The sequence below is a fragment of the Suricata suricatta genome, chromosome 9, assembly GCF_006229205.1.
Source record: "Suricata suricatta isolate VVHF042 chromosome 9, meerkat_22Aug2017_6uvM2_HiC, whole genome shotgun sequence".
NCBI classification, from domain to species: Eukaryota; Metazoa; Chordata; class Mammalia; order Carnivora; family Herpestidae; genus Suricata; species Suricata suricatta.
Genome location: NC_043708.1, coordinates 15,320,116 through 15,346,338, shown reverse-complemented (window position 1 = coordinate 15,346,338; position 26,223 = coordinate 15,320,116).

Below are 26,223 nucleotides of genomic sequence, written 5' to 3'. Positions count from 1 at the left end.
GGGATTCTCTCTCTCTGCCCTACCCCCCTCTCAAAAGAAATAAATAAACTTATTTAAAAAAAATTTAACTTGCACATTTACATATATATTGAGGTCGAGCTTCTAGTATGTTTGCATCCTATTGACAAAACCAGCTTTTAATCATCTTGTATTACTTCGATAAGTAATTACACTTGATCGAAATTCAATTTGACTAAACCCACTTTTATTATACAACTATTGTGCTATAGTAAGATTCAAGTATTGATGGATATGTTTTATAATTTATTATGCTTTATCCAGATTTAATTCTTTTATGATTTCAAATATCAACTGAAGAAAAAAGGTATGGTCAACATGCTTAGTTTCTCAAACTGGTTTCACTTGTTTAAAAAATGTCTTTCTAGTTTACAGAGTCCCATTCCTAATGCCATTGTCAATCTTTCTATGGCCAAATTTACCAGAAACATCACATTTCAGCTGGGGGATCCCCTGTCTATTAAGGACCAGAACATTGCCTGGTCAGCAGAAATCCAAACCCCTCCACAATGGTCAATGCCAATACTCAAGGAATTGTGGTTTGAAATCCTCACCTGTCACTCCCATTGCCTCTGTCTTCACATGTGCATTGTCTGTGCTGTGGCATGTGGCTCTAGATATGAGGTTCAATGTCATTTCATTGCAAAAACAACAATAAATATGCATATATCACAACATAAAATATTTGTGAGTATCGAAAATGTTCTCAGAAATGTAAAGAGGAAGAGACACAGAAATGTGTTACTTCGTATTAATTTTCTAATTTCTCACTGGAAGGCTCTCTCTCCTTCAGTCTTACCCAGGAGTGTGCACGCTCCCTAGAGTGGCGGGATCTCATGCTGCTGGTTGCAGTGGTTGGTGGAGAGACCCGCATCTCATCAGGCTTCATAAAACTAAGGGAGATTTTGACTGGAAAGGCTCTTTGTTTCTGGATTTCAGTCTTGGAACTCTGAGAAGCCATCTTGAGATCACAGGGAAATGAAAACAACACAAGAAAAAGAATCGAAACAATCATCTCGCTTACCTAGCTCAATTCCTGAGTCAAACCAATCTGTCTTCTGACTTGCAATTAAAGGAGGCAGTGAATTTTTATTTGTTCCATAGCCATTTTTTGCCACTTTTACTAACTGATAGACTGAAGACACTGTCAGCTATGTGACCCATTGTCTCATATAAAATTAATGAGAAAACATATTTAAAGAATTCATAGGCAGGGAAAAATTCTTCTTTCATGTCGATCTTATTCTTCCTTAGCTAAGGTGACATAATTAGATAATATAGCATTCCAATTAAAAAAATAAAAATTAATATAATTAAATTATTTTTACTATAATTAAAGCCATAATTTAATTTTGTGGCCCATTGCAATGAACATCTTTGCCTACGTTGGAATAAGTCATCTTTCCATAGTTTTATTTATTTCCTCACTATATTTTGTCTTTAATTTAATATTCCCTCTGTGTCAATGTCTTTTCACTAAAAACCATTTTAATGGCAAATTCTTAATTGTTCAGAATAAAATGGAATAAATCTTCTATATTTCCCTATTACTAGTTAAAAAACCCTCCTTTAAAGTGGCTTTCACAGTAATATCAAAACTTACATTGAATAATGAACATTTTGAATTAACAAAATAACTCTGGTATAATTTAACAGATAAATCAGATTGTTAAAACTTTTTCCAGGACATTACTCAGAATTATAGGAAATGGGACAGACAGGGCTGCAATCCAAATCAGTCTGGAAGGAGAAAAATAGGAAGGGGCTGACTCAAAGAATACAAAGAGATAAAGCCATCAACTCAAGTAAAATAATCTAAAAGAATGTTTTAAATATGTTTTCCAAAGGCAGATCATAAATTATATTTTATGAAACTGTTTATTATTATTTCAAAGGGGAAAATAAGTCAATTTCACTCTGCCCTCCCCCCATTTTTCAGAGAAACGAAAAACTAAAATCTCTTTAAAACATTCAAACCAGAATAAATTCGCTTTCTTTGACACAGTTGATGATACCGATTTTAATGTTGTTTTCCATTTGTGTAAATTCTGAAGCCTTTACCTTTAGATATATAGTGTATAAGGTGGGGGTGATGTCTCTGTGCTCTGCTAGTCCAGATGAGTTGCACATAGATATGTATTTGAGGTTGATATTTTTTAATGATTATTTACGTTAATGAGTTGCAAGTGCCTCACACAAGGTTCTCTTTTAGGAATGAATGTCCATCCTGTCATGCATTTGGAACCTGAAGTCTAGGAAATTTAAGGTGCATTTATTTTTCTTTTAATTTGTTTAATGTTTGTTTATTTTTGAGAGAGAGAGTGAGAGAGAGAATAAAACAAAGCATGAGCAGGGGAGGGGCAGAGAGAGAGGGAGACAGAATCTGAAGCAGGCTCCAGACTTTGAGCTGTCAGCACAGAGACCAACATGGAACTTGATCTCACGAACCACGAGATCATAACCTGATCTGAAGTTGGACCTTTAACCCAGGTGTGCTTAAGTTGCATTTATACAAAAAGGCATTACTTCTTATATCTGATCTTAACCATCAAATAAGAGCGGGGCGCCTGGGTGGCTCAGTCGGTTAAGCCTCCGACTTTGGCTCAGGTCAGATGTCACGTTCGTGGATTCGAGCCCCGTGTCAGGCTCTGTGCTGACCGCTAGCTCGGAGCCTGGAGCCTGCTTCCGATTCTGTGTCTACCTCTCTCTGCTCCTCCCCCCTCATGCTCTGTCTCTCTTAGTATCAAAAATAAATTAAAAAAAATTAAATAAGAGCAGTTATAACACTTTTTTTCTATTGAATACGTGAGTTATATTGCCTTTATTTGTGATTTATCAGTGGCATTCGTATATTCATAAAGTTGTACAACCATCGCTACTAATTCCGGAACATTTCCATCAACCCCAAAAGGAACTCTGTATTCATTAAGAGTTACTCTCCATTGACTCCTCCCACCTCCATCCAGCCTCGGGCAAACACTAATATGCTTTCTGGCTCTATTAATTTGCCTTTTCTGGGCATTTCAGAATGATCCAGAATCAAAAATGGAATCCTACAGTTTGTAATCTTCTGGTTAACATGTTTTAAAAATTCACTTCTGCTGTGTCATAGATCAGTACTTCCTTCATTTTTACGTTTGAATAATATTCTATTGCACAGCTATATTACGTTCTGTTTGTCCATGCATCAGTTGATGGACACTTAGTTTGTTTCCACGTTTCAGCTCTTATGAATAATGCTTCAGTGAACATCTGTCCACCAATTCTTGTCTGGGCATATACTCTGTGGGGATATGCCTAGAAACGGGATTGCTGGATCATATGCTCACTCTATATAAATTTTGAAAAATTAAAAAGCCATTTTACATTCCTACCAGCAGTGTATAAATGATCTAGGTGATGTGCATCCTCTCCAACACTTGTCATTACCTGGATGCAAAAGAATATCTCATTGCAGATTTCATTTGAATTTTCTAATGACTAATGATAGTGAGTACTTTTTGTATGTTTGTTTGATCATTTGTATAGCTTCTCTGCAGAAATATTGACTCAAATCCTTCAGTCATATTTTAACTGCATTTTTCCTTTTGTTAATAAGCAGACTGTATTCTTTATATATTGAGTGCGAGTACCTTACCAGATATATGGTTTGTAATTCTTTCAGTCTGGGTTGTGTTTTCGCTTTCTTTTTTTTTTTAATTTTTTAAATGTTTTTTTATTTATTTTTGAGAGACGGAGAGAGACAATGAAAGCAGGGGAGGGTCAGAAAGAGAGGGAGACACAGAATCTGGAAAAGGCTCTAGGCTCTTAGCTGTCAGCACAGAGCCCAAAGTGGGGCTCGAACCCACAAAGCATGAGATCATGACCTGAGCCGAAGCCAGAAGTTTAACCGACTGAGACACCCAGGTGCCCCGTGTTTTCATTTTCTTGATGATATTCTTTGAAGCACAAAAGTTTTTAATTTTGATAAATCTCAATTTTATATTTCTCTTGTTCTCCTTTCTTTTTAAATTTTTTAATGTTTATTTATTTTGAGAGAGAGAGAGAGAGAGAGAGTACACTTGAGGCAAGGGCAGAGAGAGAGGGACACAGAACCCAAAGTAGGCTTCAGGGTCTAAGCTGTCAGCACAGAGGCTGACGTGGGGCTCGAACCCACAGACTGAGAGGTCATGACCTGAGCAGAAGTCAGATGCTTAACCAACTGAACCACCCAGGTGCCCCTTCCTTTCTTCTTCTTCTCCTCCTCCTCCTCCTTCATTTTTTGCTTCTCTTTTCTCAATCCCCAAGAAATCATTGCCTAGTCCAGTGTTATGAATATGTATACCTATGTTTTCTTTTAAGAGTTTTACAGTCTTAGCTTTCACATTTAGGTCTTTGAAGCATTTTTAAATTAGTTTTTTGTATATGGATTTCAAATTCATTCTTTTGCATGCAAATATCCAGTTCACCAGCACTATCTAATAGTTAATTCTTTCCCCTTTGAGTTATTGTGGCACCTTCATCAAAATTCAGTTCATTCTTAATTTTAGTGATTTCAGTCTTCTATTTTTCCCATAGTCAGTCTACCTAAAAGTTTGTCAATTATGTTTATTTTCTTCAAAGAACCAATTTCACTTTTATTTATTTTCTCATTTTTTCTATTTTTTGTTACATTAATTTCTGTTCTAATCTTTATCATTTCCTTAGTTTGCTTGCTTTGAACTTAGTTTGCTTATTGTTTTCTAGTTTCTTAAGGTGGAAGGTTAAGTTTTGATCTGAGGCTTTATTTTTTTTATTTATTTTTTATTTTTTTTAATGTTTTATTTATTTTTGATACAGAGAGAGACAGAGCATGATAGGGGGAGGGGCAGAGAGAGAAGGAGACACAGAACCGGAAGCAGGCTCCAGGCTCTGAGCTAGCTGTCAGCACAGAGCCTGACGCGGGGCTCGAACCCACGGACGTGAGATCTGACCTGAGCCGAAGTCGGAGGCTTAACCGACTGAGCTACCCAGGCGCCCCCTTTTATTTTTCTTTTTAAATATAGGCATTTTATAGCTCTAAGTTTCTAAGGGCTTTAGCTGCGTTCCATAAGTTCTGAGAGCTTATTTCTTCCTTCTCATTTACCTCAAAGTATTTTCTACTGTCCCTTGTGACTTCATTTTCCCTAGATTGATTGTGTCCTTTGAGGCAGAAAAGCATTTAAATTTTAGGTAGCCCCATTGGTCTATTTATACTTTTGTTGCTTTCTCAAAAAATTATTGCCAAGTCTGCTATCATAACATGATAACTCTTTTATTGTAATTTTCAACTCCAGAATTTCTATTTCTCTCTTTTTTCTATAATTTCTTTTTACTGATACTCTGTATTTGGTGAGACATCATTCTTATGCTTTCTTTTCATCCTTAGACATAATCAGTTTGTTTTTCATTGTTAGGACATTTAAAATAGTTGATTTAAAATGTGTCTAGTTAACTCTAATGTGGACTTCCTCAGGTACAGTTTCTATTTATCACATATTCTCTGTGTATGGGCCATATTCTTTGTTTGTTAATTAATGCCACATGTTTTTTATTTAAAAAATAAATACTTTAGTAATATAATGTAGCAAATATGGAAATCAGGTCATCCCTCAAGAGTTTTTGTGTTGCTCTTTGTTGATAGTGGTGGTTGTATTTGTTTAGTGACTTTCCTGTAAAGTCTATATGCTTTGTCTTATGTGATTACTGACATTTCTACTTAGTTAGCTATTGGTCAGTTAATTATTGGTCAAGAATCTCTTTAATGTCTTGAACGTATAAATTTCCCAGTCTGCTAAAGGGCTCTGTGTGCATGTTTTAGCATGCCTTCAAAGCTCAGGCAGGCAAATGATAACTTTTTCTTTTTTGGTTCTGGCATGTACAGAGCCATAGGGTGAGCCACCGGGGAGAGATTAAGGCCTTTTGAGATCTTTGCTGAGCACCTACACATCCTTTAACATATGTGATATGTTCTAGATTCCCAGGAATATGGTGCAGCTCTTCAACGACCCCATAGACATCTCCTTCCTCAGTTCTTCCTTTTATATTTTTTTATCAGCTTCTTGATTGCCCTGAGACTTATCATTGCCTCAGGCAGCATCAGTCTTAAATAATTGTTGCTGATTGTTTTCTACAAAGATAGATGCAGGATTAAAAAGCATATATAGCAAATGAGCTCTGAGCCGGGTTACATGAAGTGGGTGTTTCCATGGTCTGCTAGCTGTGATGGATTATGGCAGTTCCAGTCTGCTCCTCCAGTAGCCAGAAGGCTGCTGGTGTACAAGGTTACATGATTAGAAAACTTTTGTTTTCAAGATGACTTCAAAGCTAGAGAGAATAGGATGGGAATATATTTACATGCCCCTAAACTATCTGTTCTTACTGAGATTCATCTGTTTTTCTTGGATAAATAGTCCTCGAAATTTTGCAGGCATTTGGTTAACTCTCAGAGTTGTGAAAAAGTTGATTTGGACAATTTTGCCAGTCGGTATTCTCACTGGTTTTATGCTAGAGGAGTAGATTGTTGGAGGATTTTACTCTTCCCTCACTCCCACATATTTATACAGGGTTAAGAGTCCCTTATTCAATCGTTTAATGTTCTTTATTGATCTTCAAATAATGAATATGTGGGGACTCTGCCCCGTGTTCTCTAAGATGGATGGCACATGGACAACTATATCACTTGGAGGATTTCTTCCTGATTTGAAGGAGTAATAGCAATCTTCTAGGTCTGGTTATCTTTCTAAATGAACTCTAGTGTTAATGGTTTGAGGGTTTTCAATAGTATCATATTCATATTGATAGAGCTAGTAGCTATTTTACATGATATAGCTTAAATAGTTTTGTAGTAAATAATAAATCTATGTATACTCTGGGAAAGGGAAAGACACCCTGAACATGTCTTTAGAAATTTTCATGAGATGAGCTTAAACAGATTTTTGATAGCCCTCTTTATTGATTTTACTTAAATTACAAGTGTTTTGAATTCCCTTCCAGATGTAATTGTCATAAACTTTAGATAAATCCTGAAAGGGGAAAAATCATGCACAATTGCATAATCAGGGGGTTAAAATCAAATAAATTCTTAAATACAAATTGTTTAGCATATGCATATTATCTAAATAATTAGAATTCACTAAGGCAAAAAAAACCAAAAACCCAACAACCAGAAATCCGTCTGTCTACTGTCTATACTCATTCACTAAATTTAAAATGCTAATTTCCATTGGATGCTCTTTGAAAATAATGTACATTAAACATAATACTCATTATTTAAGCAGATTTCAATAAATGTTGGGAAAAGGGAGGAAGTAAAGATTTTGTAGTTAAATGAGCTTTCAATTTGACTTTCCAAAGAGCTTTTTATTTACAAATAAAACACTTTATTGCTTCTCTTGTAAACACATGTCCAAAGTGGATGTATAGCTCTCAGAATTGCTAATGTTACTAATGTTAAAACACACTCATCAGGGTTCATAAAGTAGTTTCTACCGCTATAAAAAATGACTTTCTATTATATTAACATCATAAATAAAAGTTTATTTTAAGGAAGCTTCAGAGAAATAGCAATTTACAGGATTCTGGATTTGACTGACATCCAGACTCTTAAGATACCTCTAAGAACACAGGTTGTTCTCAATATTGAAGGATTTGTAAGTACTAAAAGCTCCTTAAATATTCTGCTGTTTCAATGTGATGCTTGTTTTCCATTGTTCATGAACTTCTTACAAAGAAATATAATGTTAGAGCTGAAACCATACAATAACCAAGTCCTTCTGCGCATTCTAGAAATGGATCCACTTAGGAAGATTCCACAGTAAATCAAAAGTAAAGTGAATTGCGTTCTTGCTAGAGAAAGATATGTTTGATATTCTATGTTTTAAGTAACTGGTATGTTAAAAGAAACAAAGAGGTTATGCTATGAGAATAAGAGCTCATAGACACCAGCCTAGCTTCACAGGAATCTTGAAGCCCTGGATTCTGCCCTTACCTGAAATGACACCTTGGCACCTTGGGCACATTATTCAACCTTCTGTATATAGTTTTCCCATCTATAAAATGATAATGTTATTATCCACATTTCAGGGTGCTAGCAAAATAGGCCAATATTTAATAGCTGATTCTTTTTTTTAAAGCAGAAACATTTATTATGGAGTAAAAGACTGAATGAGTTGGGACTATCTAAGGTGAACGTCAGCTCCTTGGCCTCAGATGTCCAATAGGAAACCAGAGGTATTTTTTCCAGAAGAGGTGAGTGGAAAATTCAAGAAGTTTTTTGAAAGTAGTGTTGGGAATAATTGACTTCTTCCTCTCCATTCAAGGCACAACTTTCAGGGGATCTGTGCTATATGTGGATTTACATATAGATTCAGTCAGCAAAGTATACCACCTTCAAAGGAAACGAGGTAACTGGCCCTAATTGCCAGATGTGTGGCATGCAGGAGCCCCAGCCCACAGAAGAATGTGATGGATAGCCATCTATACCTACCTTCTCACACACGGCCTCTAGAGAAAGGTTTGTGAGGAGGTGCTACATGCTGACATACATGTCGCCCACAAATGGAATGAGTCTTTTGTATAACTAAAGAACATAGTGTTACATCATAGTTAAGATCCCTGGCTCAGTTAGAATTCCTGATCCCCCACTTACTAGCTATATGATTTTGGCTGAGACTCAGTTTTTTTATATATAAAATAGAATATCTGCAATCAATCCAAGTGGATTATTGTGAGCTTTCAATGATATTATATATAGAAATTACTGCAGTGACAGGTACATTATAAACACTCACTATATATCGATATAGTAATAAACTATTATTGATAAAGTTTATTACATGCATCAGGATTATTAATAATATATGTACAGGAAATACTCTCATCTAAAATATATCATAAAAATTTGGTAAGATATTTGAAGAGGGAGTCCAATTATTCATCTGCTGTAAATGTGTTTGATTCTGGAAGGTTTCTGGTTATAATGTAAGGTGCAAAGTTCTTGAAATGGAAATTCCTAAACCATGTCCAGTAAGTAACATTTAGGAAGAAACTAAAATTTGAACCCAAATAGCACCTTTAAAAAAACATGAACGCAATCATGACTTCCTGCAAGTGGAGTGTCCACAGTCACAGTGCCGCTCAATGAACCTCCTGCAGTACAAGGGAAACTAGGAAACAGAGGGGCTGAGAATTAGTTTGAAGAGGTCCGGCTTTTAGTGAGTGATAGCCAAAGTTGGTTTCAGGAGATTATCCTAGTGTTGGTTTTATCATCAGAGTAATATCTTCCCCCATTAAGAAATAGGCTGAGTGAGAGGCACCAGGGTGGCTCAGTTGATTAAGCATCCAACTTCAGGTCAGGTCATGATCTCACTGTTTCTGAGTTCAAGCCCAGCATTGGGCTCTCTGCTGACAGCTCAGAGCCTGGAGCCTGCTTCTGATTCTGTGTCTCCCTCTGTCTCTGCTCCTCCCCCATTCACACTTGGTTTCTTTTTCAAAAATAAGCATTTAAAAATTTAAAAAAATAAGCTGGATGATATTCAGCATTTGTATGAGTATATTAGAATTTGGACATTCTTCTCTTGAAATGTTTTGGTGATGATTTGAAAGAAAGACCCCAAATAAGGGGCATTTGAATGAATTGATCATGAAGTGACAAAGATGTCTGAAAACTGCAAGTTGATCAATTATAACTAACAAAAGACAAATCAAGAGTGGGAAGAGTTCCTTAAAATGCTGAAAATGAACTGAGGGTTGAAGGGAAAGGGGGAGGGGGGGAAGCGGTGGTGGTGATGGAGGAGGGCACTTGTGGGGAAGAGCACTGGGTGTTGTATGGAAATCAATTTGACAAAATATTTAAATAAAAAAAATAAAATAAAATGTGTTCTTGGGGCACCTGGTTGGCTCAGTCAGTTAAGCAATGAACTCTTTTTTTTTTTTTATTTTAATGTCTTAAAATAAAACATTAAAGGGAAGGGGCAGAGAGAGAGGGAGACAGTCTGAAGCAGGCTCCAGGCTCTGAGTTGTCAGCACAGAGTCCAATGCCAGGCTTGACTCTTTGACATCATGACCTGAGCCAAAGTCTCATGCTTAACCAACTGAACCATTAGGATACCCCAATTAATGATCTCATGGTTGGTGAGCGCAGAGACTGCTGTCAGCACAGAGCCTGCTTGGGTTTCTCTCTCACCCTCTCTCTTTCTGCCCCTTCTCTGCTTGTGTGCATGCACTCTTTCTCTCTCTCTTTCTCTCAAAATAAATAAACCTGAATAAATTAAAATAAAGTAAAATATGCTCTTCATTGTGCTTAAGGCAGAGTAACTAGTGCTGAGCAATGATATTAAGAGATTCTCAGGAATAATGAATTGATATTTATCACTTTTTTTCAAAGACAATAGAAGGAACATAAAATGTATTAAGGATGGATCAGGGCTCTTATTTGATGAGTATATCTAGAATAATCCAGTTTTTAGACATATATATATATGTAGACATATACATATATATGTCTTTGTGTGTATATATATATTTGTGTGTGTGTATATATATATATATATATATGTATATATATATATATATGTCTTTGTGTCTCAGATTCCTCACCTGTAAATTGAGGATGGGATTGCCAGATAAAATTGAGGATGCCCAGTTAAATTTGAATTTCTGATAAACAATAAATTTTATTCATTTGTCCCATTCAATATTTGGAACATACTTATAATAAAATTAATTTCTTACTTAACTGAAATTCAAATTTAACTAGGCATCTTTTATTTTTATTTGCTAAATCTGTCAACCAAAATTTGGATAATAATGAGTTGCAGAGATTAAAAGAATTAATACATATTAAGCACTTAGAACTGTGTCCAACACAAAGGAAGTGCTCAATTAATGTTAGCCTTTGATAAAATGACTACTATTATCACCCTCATGTGAATATAAAAGAGTTTTTTATGAATTGAAAGCTGCTATCATTTCCTATATACAAATATTTGGCTATTCATATATCCAAAAGTCATAATCATTCCTTGCAATTAATTTTTTAACCTGAATCCATGTTATTTGGGCCTTATGTTCTTCATGGATAACACCATGATGTTTATCTTGCTTACAGCTTTTGGTTTGCCAAATTGATCTTTTAGGAATTGATTGTTCCTAGTTAAGGTACCTATTCCCCAATTTGGTTATCTGTCCATTAGCGAAAAAGAGAAAAATGATACCTGGCTTTGTAGGAATGTCAATTGGCTGGTCTCTTTCCAGGTGCTGATGGGTAAAATAAAACTGTCTCAATTACAGATATATTTTATGTATTTTTTAATAAGAGAAATGGAAAAGGCTAATAATTTGAACGATTAGTCTATGCATATCATACTTTATGTCGTCAATTTATTTTTACTGGGCCATAATTTCTGTTCTATTTTAGTCCAAGAGACACAAGGTCTTGATTTCTCTAAGGAAATTTTATTCAAGAAAAATTATCACAACTATCAAAGTCTTGTGCTTACTTGGGCCACATTCAAGTGTAAGCACAATATAAGAATACATAATCTAAAAAAGAGCTTTTATGCAGAAAGAAAGAAAGAGAGAAAAAGAAAGAAAGAAAGAAAGAAAGAAAGAAAGAAAGAAAGAAAGAAAGAAGAAAGAAAGAAGAAAGAAAGAAAGAAAAAGAAGAAAGAAAGAAAGAGAAAGAAAGAAAGAAAGAAAGAAAGAAAGAAAGAAAGAAAGAAAGAAAGAAAGAAAGAAAGAAAGAAAGAAAGAAAGAAAGAAAAATAGATTTAGTCAGGAATCAAGAGTATTAGCTTTTGGTGAAAGTAGTTCACTTTCCTAAGAGAAGGACTAGAACCCCAGAGAAATTTATGTAGTAAGAATGTAGGACTATGATCCTTTCCTGTCGGATTGACTTGGAAATTGGCAGTCATCTCAAAGTTCTTCAGCCCACCATGACATTGATGTATGGAATACAAATGGCAGCTTGGTGATCCTAGGAATGTGGCATGGGATGGCTTAAAGTGAAGTTTTCATACATGTCATAGAGGCATAAATTGTCCGCTATGTCATCTCATATAGTCAGAGTATTGCAGATGGGACGCAAAGAGCCAGCAGCACCAGAGGGATCTTTCCTAGTAGATAATGGCCATATAAACAGAGATCTAATGACAAAATAAATATTTCTGCAAATACTGCCATAAAATAGTTCAGGCCAATGATCAGATGCAGACCCCGAGGACAGGAAGCTATGAATCCCTCCTAACTTCCAATTTAATGCTCCTCCAATGAGAAATGATTAAGCAGAGTAGCCCACATTGCTTGAGTTTTCTCCTAAATCAAGAGAAAACATTGAGTTGTTTTTATCCATCCAGTTCACCCTGGATGGAGGGTGGGGTGGTGATAAGAATTTAAGATGGAGAGGAAATCTATTTATTATAGGCAAATAAAGTTGCATTTCTCATTCTTCATCCAAAGCTCCCATGGTGCATGATGCTTGAAGACTTATATCTGCCTTTGATGATTATAAAACCAGTCTAAATGCAATTTATACTGAACATGTACATAACACATTTATGAGATAGTTTAAATGAATGTCCATTAGATATATGAAAACATTCATACAGAAGTTAAGAAGACCAATGTGCCAGGCAGAGTACTATGTGCTTTATAAATGTATTTATCTTGCTCTTGACCATAATCTTAAGAGATTTGTAATTTTGCCAACATTAAACCTGAGGCTCTAAGAGATTAATTTGTCCAAGTCCCATACAGCTTGTAAGTGGCAAAGGTCGGGTTTGAATGAGAGCTATTTACTCCAAAATAGAAACTCCTTGAGATATCAGAACACAGCATCATTTGTTACCAGTCACTGCTCAGCTTAATCAGGGAGAGCCTGACTGAAATTTATTGGGATTTTCTCCCTTTCATTTATATAGCAAGAATACAAAGGCCTTGGCCAAAGCCACATTTCCACAGAGGTAGATTCTGCCCACCTCAGTGGCTTTAGAACTAGAAAACTTTGCATCAACAATTCTCAACTGCGAACTGAACATGCAGAGTGTAGAAATATGTATTTTATTCCTTCCTGATAGAAGAAAAATCTACTGGATTTTTGACAAAAACCCTGGGTTCATAAAAACATCAGTAGCAGAACTCCTCAGAATATGTCATTTCACTTGAACACATGTTTCTTTCCAAAAAAGTACAGATACTGAAAATACATTTGAAATTGGACTTAAGGGCTGACCGTGGAGTTCTCTTAATGTCAAGTTCAGGAAATGCCATTTGGAGTATTCTTGTTTTAACTGAGTCCTGATCAAATTGTTTTCCTTCGGGTAGTATTCATAGTTCTTGCAAGTCTTGTCTCTTAATTCTGGGCCATTGCTCTAGAAACTGGCAGAAAAGTGGAACAGTTTCTGGCATATACTAAATCATTTTCACTACTTGTGTATACTTAGCCCCCTCCCCCATATTTTACATAATTTCATGGACAGTGTAAATAGAAAACTTGAAGGGAGTGTCTCTGGCACTTTAACTCACTCCATCATTTTTTTTTCTAGAAGTTTCTCAGTAATTAATACATAATCTATGTTGCTTATTTTGCTGCAAGTGCATTTCCTTAGTTAGCCTATAAGAATCAGACATTTATTTATTTTTTTAAATGACTACCTGGAGAGCATTATTTCAGACTCACCACTACCCGGAAAAATTTAAAAAGCTGTCTACAGAATTGAGAGAAAAGAATCTCTGGGGTTATTACTTCAATGTTAAGCATAAATTGACAAAACAGATTAAATTAAATTGTTCATATTAGATTAGAAGCTTCTTTCCTGCTTCTAGGGCTGAGGAATGGACTGGTTTAAATATCTTGATGAAATATTTATAAAATGTCAATTTTATTGTGGAGAAAAATTACTTGTCATAAATTGAGGAAAGATACAGTAATCAATGCTTTACACAATGCCTTTAAGACATTTTAAAAAATAATTTCTTTTCATTTTAAAAAATAATTTCTTTTGGGCATACCATAAGGACCTAAGAAATCTCTAGCATTTAAAAAAAATCTTAGGTGCAATAAATGTATTTTTCACTTTAAAAATATGAGGAGGCGGAGAGTCCTTGAAGTGTGATGACATGTTTTAGTATCCATCTGTGGAGAAGGGATTCTTCTAGAACCTTAGAAATGTCTGGTTTTGTCAATTCAGAGGCTCCATGGTAATGTCCTTAAATACAAGAAATTTGCTTTTCTTCTTGGGTGTTTCTAACGGCTGAAGCTACATTTATGCTATGCATTCATGAATGGCTAATCCATTCTTCTAGAAAGGTTTCATCTGTTTCCCTGGGGAGAATAATTTAAAATATCACTGATCTTTCCTTTGTTCATTGTCACATGAGTATTTTAAGAATTCTCAGGGAATTATAAAATTTTACCCAAAACAACAAGGTGTGCCAAAAAACTCATAAGGTAATTTCTTTTGTAATAATACAATTTTAATAACTAGAATAATTTCTGGGGTAAACATAGTGTGTTACAATTTAACAATTAAATGATTTCATTTAAGCCCATCCTAACCACAGCCTTGACAGTCTGATCCAATAAAAAAAGATAATTTCTGTCAATAAACTTATGGTGTTTACATTTCACTTAAAATCACACTCTGTTGGGGTTTTTTCCCAGAAGCTTAGACAAAAATTTTAAAATCTATAAGAAAAGGTTTTTCTAAGAAACCATTTATCTTAAGCCGAGGATGGAAAAAACATGGGAGAGTTTTGACATTTTGAATCTGGTTCAAGGAACAGGCAATGCGAAAACACATGAGAAAGCAAAGAACAGTTTAAAGAAAAGGTTACTATAGTCTTTTGCAGTAATCCTAAAGATATATAGTTCATATTGTGCCAGATTTAGATAAAATTACTTTGGGGGAAACATTCTTATTCTACTGAAACTAGCTTTCCTCTCCTCATCAATTAGATAATATATTAAGCACTAGTGATAGAAAGACATTTGAAAGCACTGCCATTTTAGCATAATCCTGATTAATGTCTTTAAAGTTCTATAGGCTGCATTAGGGAAAACTCCATATTAAGGGAAAACTTATCTTCATGTGAATAGTACAGGAAGAAATCTTCTCAAAACACTGACCTGGAGACTCTCAAAGATGCCACCCAGTGCCTTCTAAATCATCAAGGAATGTTTAAAAATTTAATCTGTAGTTTTACCAGTAAGTGCATTAGTCTATTGCTAATTAGTACTTTATGGTGACCTATATTAAAACATTATTGGAACTTTATCTTTTATTTTTTATTAACAGACCAACCATTATATTGTACTACAAGTTCAGAAGTTGGGGTATAACATAAACCAACTTAAAGGGGCGCCTGGATGGCTCAGTTGGTTAGGCATCAGGCTTTGGCTCAAGTCATGATCTCATGGTTCGTGGGTTCAAGCCCTGCGTCGGGCTCTGTGCTGACAGCTAGCTCAGAGCCTGGAGCCTGCTTCCGATTCTGTATCTCCCTCTCTCTCTGACCCTCCCCTGCTCACACTGTCTCTTCATGTCTCTCAAAAATAAATTGAAAACATTAACAAAAAATAAAAATAAACCAACTTAAAGGTAGTATTTGACATCCAGGACTTTCCTGTTGTGGAATCAGAAACCATGAATGGCGAAAATCACTATGAGGACAGAACTTGATGGAAGGTCTAGGGAATTAATATTTAAGTTTTTTTTTAACCAGGTATAAACACCTCCAGGATGTGCCAGAAATGTTCAATGATGTCTAAGGTGGCTTGATTAGCTCTCATGCGGTTACCAAGACAGTAAGATCTTGATGGAATGTTCATATGAAGTAGCAGCATAAGCCGCTTCAAGACAGCAAAAGCTGTGACTCCAACTTGACTTTCCCAGGCTAAATTACTTTGAAATATATCTACGATGAAGAGAAATTTTTAGGGATTTAATGAAGAGGTGGGGCATACTTCATCTTTTAGTGGTATCCTCCTTCAGAGGCTCACAATTTTAAGATAAAAAAATGATAATATTTGGAAGAAAAAATTTTTCCGTTTTAAACATGTAATTAATTCTGCCAAATACAAATTGTTTACATTTATTGCTTAAGAAACTAATTATTCAGAATCTTGGGCCACACTTGTACATGAGGATATACATTTCAGCAGGTACTTCCTTGAAAGGACAACTCTTTCTTTATCAGGATAGAAATAAAGAGGACAAAGCCAATTAATCCATGTGGATCATTAAAATGCAAATTTTACTAAAGCTAACTGAAGATTTGTAATTTGATCAACATAAGTGTGTGTAGTAGCAATAGTAGTAGACCTACTATGTGCAAGCCATTGTCCTTGATATCTAAGGTATGTAGACATGTTTATTTAAAAAAAATCACTGCCTAGAAAGATCTTACTCTAGACTGCAATGTTAGTCAACTTGGGCTATCATAACAAAGTACCCATAGCGTGAGGAACTTAAAAGAAATTTATTTATTTTCTCATTGCTCTGGAGTCTAGATCATGATGTCAGTATGGTCAAGTTCAGGTAAGAGCCCTTTTCCTGGGTTTCAGATAGACATCTTGTCTCTCCATGTTATGGAGACAGTGTACTCTCTGGTATTTCTTCTTAAAAAGACATTAATCCTATAGAATCAGGGCCCTACCCTTATGATTTCATTTAGCCTTAATTAATTCTGTAAATGCCCTATTTGCAAATATAGTCATGTTGGGGGTTGGAGCTTCAACATAAGAATTTGGGGAGAACACAAACAGTTCACAAAAACTATAGTAGTTTCTCCCTACAACAATCTGAAAAAAAGACAAGAAAAAAGAAGAAAAATAAAAGAATACAAAAAAGTGTTTTAGGAAAAACTAACAAATTACTATGGACTTCTAAAAAGTAGTCCATTGTGAACACAGTATGATATATAGATGATATGCATACAGTGACCATATGATTTATTTTTCACATTGAGTCCCTTTTAGAACTTAGAGTGGCTCTACTACTCATTGCAGATTTGGTGAAGCCCAAAGGCATCTGGCTCCTGGCATGGGTCTACCAGTTGCATAGATTCATGTAGTCTTACTGAAGAACAGCAAGTGAAAGAAAGAAGAACAAGGCAGGGAGAATTTCTTTACATGGAAATAAATCAGTTGAGGTTTAGACTCAGATTGAAAGTCAGTGGAAGCCATGCCAAACTTTTGGAGGCAGGAGTGACATGATCGGAGCTGGGCTTCATCATGATAAATGGGGAAGCTGTATGAGTGGACTGTATGAGCAGAATTTAATAAAAATGGTGGCTGTGGAAAGAGAAGGTAGGGAGATATGCAGGTAGTGGTGACAGAGCACAGGTGGGAAGCATAGTGCTGAGCTGCAGGCCACTATGCTCTCCTTACACATTCTTTTTTCTGTTTTAAACTTAAAAATCTTTTAATTTTTTTTGAGAGAGAGAGAGAGAGAGAAAGCATGAGCAGGGAAGGGAAAGAGAGAGAAAAGAGACAGAGGACCCAAAGCAAGCTAAGCACTGAGAATAACAAGCCCAACATGGGGCTCGAACTCACAAACGGTGAGATCGTGAACTGAGCCAAAGTCAGAATCTCAACCAACTAAGCCACTCAGGTGCCTTTCCATGCACAATTTTTGTTCTTTACTCCATTCTTTGGACTTGACACTTAATATTAAAAACCTGTTCTTTACCGTGTGGAAGGAGGTTATAAGTTCCAAACATCATGAAATGCTGCTGCTCAGTTGAAAAGTTCTGTGGGTGAGCAGTCAGCTCAGGTGATCTCTCAAAGGTAATATTTTCTTATGCCACTAAAGCAGACCTCATGTGTAAAAGGACTAATATATTAAACACTGTTCTGCTTGAGGGATCTTCCCAAAATCTCCAGGTACCTCCTAGCTGAGATCTCTTCATTCTTCAAAATAAAAGTAAAAGGCAATGCAGTCTGGGAATTTAAATGTTTCCAAGATTTCTTACATTGCCCTTTCAGAGTATAGTTTGGTAGGTTTCAGATAAGAAAAAGTGAAAAGATATTATGTTATAAACCTTACACTGTGTATTAAAAATATCCTTAATGTGAACAGAAAAACAAGCAAGTTACTATTCTCTGCCCTTCATCTCTACTCCTACTCTGAGCCACTGGGAGAAAATCTATTTTAGAACTGATCAGCTTACCTAAACAATATTTAGATGTTTGATTAAATAGTTATAAGGACAGGAAAACCGCATCACAAATCATTTTTGTTCATTCCGTATCATAGACCATTTTTGTTCATTCATCAGATCAAAGTGTGATCAGTATGTTGTTTATGGGTAGCTTCAAAGCATTAGTCTTCAGATTTCTCTTGCTTTTCATGGACAAGAATACAGTAGGTTTTTTTTCTAGTCACATGGTGTTTTTTTCTCATCAAAAAGTGTTTAAGAATGATTTTCTGGAAGTTAAGTTTATCCGCAGACCTGCAGGCAGAAGTCTCTTCTAGTAAAATCTGCTATTCCAGGCTTCATATAGATTTTGTAAAGGCTTAGTATTCAGTTGTTATAGTCACAGGCCTCAGAACAACGTGTGGAAACATCAATCTAATTATAACAATTTAAGAAAGCCATTTACTTCTGAATCTTTTGCTAGGCACAGGTCATCCTCAGGAGTAATTAATTCTCAGCCTGATGAGGGACGTAAGTAGGGAATAAGTATGTCTCTTTGTTCTGGGCAATGAATACAGTTTTCTGGTAATGCAAATGGGAAACCTAGGGAAGGAAAATAACATCATCCTACATAAAGAAATCACAAAGACCTAGAAATAAGTAACTGAGCATTTGAGATAATCTCAGATCTTGCAGTGAGATGAAATGCGTACATTTAGAATATTCTGGGGAGTTCTGAAACCATTTTGACTTTAATCATAAAGCCATTGATTCCTTTGAAGAATATGCTCAGGGCAAGCAAGATACTGAAAAGCCAGAGGAATTAGAAAGTGATACAATGGAACAAAAACAAAGCTGAAAAACACAAGATTCATATGTGGCCCAAATATATTTTCAAAGTATTATTTAAACTCTCACTTTTATTGTGTCTATCTCTAGGTTCTAACGAAACATCTCAAGGTTCTTTCTTTCACAGTCCATTTTATAAGTGCTCCTGAGGTGGTCGGGAACTCTCTTTGTTTCTAAAGCATTTTGAAAACATAGACTAACCCAAACAATATCTACTATCAGTACAAATATTTTATCTTTCGTTAGTTGGCAGGCCTGGGCAAGAGCAGTTAATATGGCCACTGAACTGCTTTAGTTTTTGTGAGAAGCTTAAATTTCCAGAGTAAATTCAAATCTGTGATAGCCTAGCCTCTTTGGCAACTTCTAGTTTAAGTATAAATGATTATAAAATTATGTCAGGGATATGCAAAGTATCTCTCCAAGGTCTGTAAGGGACAAGGGGAGTTCCTAGCTAGGGGTTATCTCTTTTTTCTTTTCTTTCTTTTTTTTTTTTAACTTCTGTCCTTGACGGAATGTATTAAATAAGCAAACACCCACAACAAGCAAAACAAGTACTACAATGTAAAAATATTAAAAAAAAGAAAACCCTCTCACATGCATAAATGAAAGATTGCACACAAAGAACTCACATCTTAGGCAACGTTAGGGGCGCAGTTTTAAGAAGTATTGCCGATGTTTCTATTGTATATCCTATTTGGCAAATATTTATAGCTCATTCCTTCATTTCCTTTGTGACTTTGCTCAAATACAACCTCATGAGTGAGGTCTTCCCTGACTATTTTATATGAGATAAGAACATTCCCCTCCCCCATCCTGCTTTTAGCAGTTTGTGTATTGTCTCTTTCCCAGCAGAATGTAAGCTCTGTGAGGTTCTTTGCTCTATTTAGTCTCACTATTTTCAGTGCCGGGAGATGCCTAATACCTAATGGGTACTGAATAGGGGTTTGTTAAACAAATAAAATACCTTCCTAAAAAAAAGTATTATTTAAAAGAACCTCATATTAAAGAAACTTAAAATTATTAAAATTTGTGGGGATGTGGATTTCACAGAATATAGGCTACCATCTACAGGATGTGACAACTATTAAGAAAAATAAGAGGCTGCAGAATGGTGACACATACGATCCATCAAGCCAAAGCTAAGAGTTCAAGACCAAATCACATGGGCCCAGTGATGATGAGAGAGTTAGGGATACTTTCCTTCAAGGGAATAGAGATTTCATTCCTAATGTCAAATTAGAGTTTGGTACCCCGAGAGAGAAAGGAAATGATGACAAGAGGAAGGGCATAGAAAAATAATATATTCTCCACTTCCTGAGCTCCAAAGGCAGGGCACCATCATAAGGAATGTGATTATTTGATGAGAAATGGAAGAAGACCACCAAACAGGTCTGAGGTAAGAGAACCAGTTTACTGACAAAGCTGTAGGAGTGAGAAGTTAAATCTAAAGAAAATAATAAGGGCGACTTTTTCAATGATCATGAAGACCTAACATTCAAGTTATGCTTGCTTTATAAAGACTTATTTTACCAGTGTCCTCACCCATTTCAAGTTTATGATATACAAATTTGAAAAGCAAAACTATTGTTTTCACTGTGGTCAGGAAAGACAGTGAGTGGTTTGCAAGTAGGATGTTGAAGAGCAAGAATGACACCATCCAACCCAGTTGGCATTGACCAGAGGGATGCCAAGAAGACACCCAGCAAAGTGGGAGGGCTTGAAGTAATACTGCGTAGGCTAAGTTGGGGGTCTCCCAACATCCTTGTACGTGTATGCCACCTGCCATGTTTGCTCTGGTGCAGATTCACAAGATCCACCTCCTGAAAAACTGGCTCAAGAGAAAGGGGTTAGACTGGCTTGAATCTGCTGTTTTTCCAAGTACCCACTTTTTGGTTGATGTGGTTATTTCCCCAGTCCAATTTTGAAAAATTCTTGGAAATATAAGTGAGAGGTGAAGCAGTGGAAAGAACATGCACAAAATCCTTTGGAAATAAGACAGTATTCAGAGTCAATGTCTAAATGCAACCTGTGGGGTTATAACAGGATCCCAGAATGTTTTAGAGGGTCAGTGGGGAGACTCACGGAAAGAGGAATGATTTACTGAAAGGCCCAAGAGAGTTAGATTCACATGTTTAAAAAGTGCGTCTCCAGAAATGAAAGTTATCTACAGTTCATTTAAAACACTGGTATTATCAAGAGCCTTTCTTCCTTCTTAATGCAAAAGTAATGCTTAAGTAGACCATTGCAAGGTCAAACAGAAGCTGAGAAGCAAAACTGAGAAAAGGGACATTTAGTTGGATTGTATATAATGGAAAACACTCTGTTCCAATACTAGATGATTGATACTGGTAAGGAATTATATATACAAGGAAGGAGCATGCAATTAATTTTCAACAGATTTCAATTATTTTACATTTACCAATTAAACCAAATTAAAGCAAGTCAAGAGATACTCAACTTTAATATATTTATCCCCAACAAAACTGCTTTCTTATTCATATTTGGGATCCTCAGATTTTAAGTCATGGACAATATGCATTAAAGTCATTTAAGGGGATTATTCAAAGTCCAGATTCCTGCACCCTACCTCACATCACCTGAACTGGAATCTTCATGGCTGGACTATGAATATCTGTCTTTTAAACAACTTCTTAGGACAATGGGATGCACCTGAAGTTTGGATTTTCTTCCTTTTGAAACATCCCAACCCTTATTTTGATAATATGCCAGGAAGAACAAAGCTGGTTAAACTAGTAAATGAAATATTGACATACATCAATAATAATGTCAGTAAATAGTCAATAGCAGCTTCTCTGGCCCCTTGTGTGTTTAGTCTGTGAACCAGCATCATCAGCATCCATTTGGGAGCTTGTTAAAATTGCAAAATCTCAGGCCCAGCCTGAGAATGGCCAAATCAGAATCACATTCTAAAAAAAAAAAAAAGATTCAGCTGATTTTTGTGTACATTAAAATTTGAAAAGAACTGAGCTACTATACTCCACAAATTCCTTGAACTAGGTCAACAATGCCCAGGTGAAAATTTTATTGCAGGCTGAAAAAGAAGCAAGTGTTGAGGAAAAGATTAACCTATGGCATGATGGGGAAGAAAAGAAAGAGAACTTGCAATGGCCTCCAGGGGAGCAATATATTTTAGGAGCAATCATTTTCCCTGAGATGGACCCTGATCCCAGAAGGGACTGTTGGCCGTGGTGTTATTTTGATTTTACTGGGTCCAGGTTGATGGAATCACACTCTCTATTGGGGTTTAAGCCTAGAAGCCCTGAGATTAAGAAGCTTCAGGTTGTTACCATCATTTCGCTAGTCACTTTCGGTGTCTTGTGCTTCTTTCACATTACATTGTACATCATTTGCTTGTTTAAGTATGGAGCATTGCTAGAAGCGATCAACTTAAAATAAGGTCTCTCTATTTCTCTTTCCTCTCTCTCTCTTTTCCTTTGCTTTCATCAACAACGTTATTAAAAAGCCACAAAGAGCCCTTTTCTTGTTCCGGAAAGAGGCCTGAACTTTGAGGCAGAAAACTTAGGTTACAAAGTCTACTTTTTCCATTTTGTGTTAATAGCCACAATACATTGAACTAGTAAATCGTGCCAGGAACTACAAATCAGTCCTGAAATAAAACTATTATTTCAATTTAAAAATAAGGGAACTTAGCCCCCAAGAGTTTCAAAGGGAAAAAAATGTCCAAAATCATACTGCTAGTAAATGTCAGGCTGAAATTTAGAACCATACCTGTTTAAACCCAAATGTCACCGATTATGCTAATATTCTGGGGGGACTTGGATAAATTATTTAGGTTCTTTGAATGTTATTTTTCTCACCTATAAACTGATGAGGCAGGTCTTGCAATGGTACATTAAAAGATTTTCAGCTTGTATGGAATCCTCAATTCTGCTATCTATATTTACAGCTTCCAAAATCTAATGACATTTGTGTGTGTGTGTGTGTGTGTATGTATTATTTCCAATATGAAATTATCCATGATGATCTTCATCTGTAATAAGTAATATAATCTTGTCTCTTCTTCGATAATTAAAAATTTCAAAAGTATAAAACCATTTGTCGCCCTTTAAGACAGATGATTTTCAGATCCCACTTCAGAAAACACGTCTGTGCCCACACAGACCCCCTCTTGCACATCCTAGAGGTCTAAAGCACACACTGGAAATAGCCAACTTGGAAAAAGAAGAACTGAGTTGGAGACCTTACTCCACCTGACTCTGAGTCTTATTCTAAAGCCATTGTGACAAGGACATTGTGGTGCTGACATAAGTAACATAGAGAAGTAGGACAATGTAGCAGAAAGAGTTCCGAAATCAACTTAACACATGTAGTCAATTGATTTTGACAAATGTTTGAAGATAATTCAGAAGAAAAGAATGGTTTTTCAAAATAATGGTACTTGAAACAGAGAGCCTCATACAAAAAAGGAGAAGAAGAAAAAAGAGAAGGAGAAGAAGGAAAAAGATAAAGGAAAAAATCTGAGCAGTAAATCACACCATATATGAAAATTAACTTTAAATTTATCATAGACCTACATTTAAATACTAAATACATAGAAGTTCTATGAAGAATATGAGGGAAAATATTTTTAATGTTATCTTGAGAAAGATACTTTTTCTTTTTTGGGGGTGGGAGGGAGAAGATTTCTCAAGTACAACACCCACCAAAAGCACAGTCCATAAAAGAAAAAACTAAGAATCTCTGTCTTTGAAAGATACTGATTGGAGGCTGAAAAGACAAGACACAAACCAGAAGAAAGTGTTTGCAGATCATATACCTGATTAAACACTAGCATTCAAATATATTTTCAGGGCACCTGGTTGTTCAGTCAGTTAAGCGTACGACATCGGCTCATGTCATGATCTCATGGTTTGTGAGTTCGAGCCCCGCATTGGGCTCTGTGCTGACAGCTAGCTCAGAGCCTGGAGCCTACTTTGGATTCTGTGTCTCCCCCTCTCTCTGCCCCTCCCATGCTCATATTCTGTCTCACTCTGTCTCTCAACAATAAATAAAAACATTAAAAAACTTTTTAAAAAATAAAAAATATATTTTAAAATAGTAACCCTCAAAACTCAGTAATAAGGAACCAATCAACCCAACTTTAATAGTGGGCAAAATTTTAAAAATAATGAGCAAAAGAATTGAACAGACATTTCTTCAGAGAAAATATGTGAATAACAAATAAGCACACAAAAAGCTTTTCAACACTATGGGAAATGCAAATTAAAACCCCAATGAGTTACAGCATGGTGACGATAGTTATTAATACTGTATTGTATACTTGAAATTTGCTAAGAGAGTAGATCCTAATGTTCTCGCAACATAAGAAAAATGGTAACTACATGAGGTGATGTGTTCATTAACTTGACTATAGTAATCATGTCACAATATATACATATATTAAATCATCACATTTTACACCTTAAAAAAGGAAGCGAGTCATGGGCATAAGAAATAAAATATTTTACAAATGTCTGGCAAAAAACCACAATGGGTCTGATAGAATGACTACAATTGAGAAGTCTGACCTCACCAACTGTTGACTCCACTGTTGACCAAGATTGTTGATTGATAAGGATGAAGAGAAACTAGTACCCCCATCCACTGCTGGTAAGAATATAAAATGGTTCTATGATTCTGGAAAACAGTTTGAGAACTCCTTACATGTCAAACAAGCACATTTCTCACCCATTTAATCTTAAGCATTTACCCAAGAGAAATGAAAGCAAAAGCTCATGAAAGCTGTTTTTTCATAGCAGCTTTATCTGTAACAGCCTAAAACTGGAAACAACCCTGATATTCATCCACAGGATGGACAAATGAATTTTGGTATATTGATTCAATGAAACACTATTCAGAAAAATAAATAAATGAACTATTGATACAACAACATGGAGACCTCTGAAAATAATTATGCTGGGAAAAAGATACCAAAAAATGAATATGCATTATATGATTCCATTTATATTAAATTTTAAAAGATGCAAACTAATCTTAAGTGCCAGACATAAGATCAGTGGTTACATAGGGATGGGAGGGGCAGGAAGGAAGCTGGATTACAGAGGAGAGCAAGCATGCTTTGGGGAGGTGTAGATTAACTTGATTGTGGTGATGGTTTCATGGCACATACATGCATGTGCATCATATGTTGATACATATGCATGATGTATAAATATAAAAACTCCCAACTTGCATATTTAAAAAACATGCAGTTTGTTGTATGTTTGCTATATTTTAATAAAGCTGTTTTGTTAAAAACGGCAGAGGATATTCGAGTTCTCTTGTCCTCAAGGTTTAGTGGAATCCACTTATGAAATCACCTGTCATAGTAGCTTTTTTTAATGGGAGTAATTAATTTCTTGAATACATTAGTAAATGGTTTATTAGTTTATTTCATTTAGTTTTAAAAACTAAATCTGTTTGTTAGTTCTGTCATTTTCCTATAATTCTAGCATAAATTTCCTTTGACTCAAGTTAAGCAATCAAATATGGCTGGTATATCAGATTAGCAAAACAGGAATGACAATAGAAAAATATTTCAGTATTTTAAGAAAATTAGTTTTTTAATTGGTATATTTTGTATCCCTCGCCCCTTAATTTTTCAGGGAGGATTCATGTGATATTTCTGTTGATGTCAATCTTTGAACAAATATTGTTTTTAAAACTATGTTTTAAACATAGGTCTGTACCCCGATGTGTATAGCAGTGCTATTAACAATAGTTAAAGTATGGAAAGAACCCAGATGTCCATCAACTGATGAATGAATAAAGAAGATGCTGTATACACACACACACACACACACACACACACACACACACACACGATGGAATAATACTTGGCAATCAAAAAGAATGAAATCTTGCCATTTGCAACAACGTGGATGGAACTGGAGTGTATTATGCTAAGTGAATTAGTCAGAGAAAGATCATATGAATTCACTTATATGTGGAATTTAAGATACAAAACATATGAACATAGGGGAAGGGAAACAAAAATAATATAAAAGCAGGGAGGGAGATAAACCATAAGACACTCTTCAATACAAACTGAGGGTTGCTGGAAGGGTGTTGGGTGTTGGGGATGGGCTAAACAGGCAAGGGGCATTAGAGAAGACACTTGTCAGGATGAGCACTGCGTGTAATATGTAGGGGAAGAAACCCTGGATTCTACTCCTGAAATCATTATTTTACTATATGCTAGCT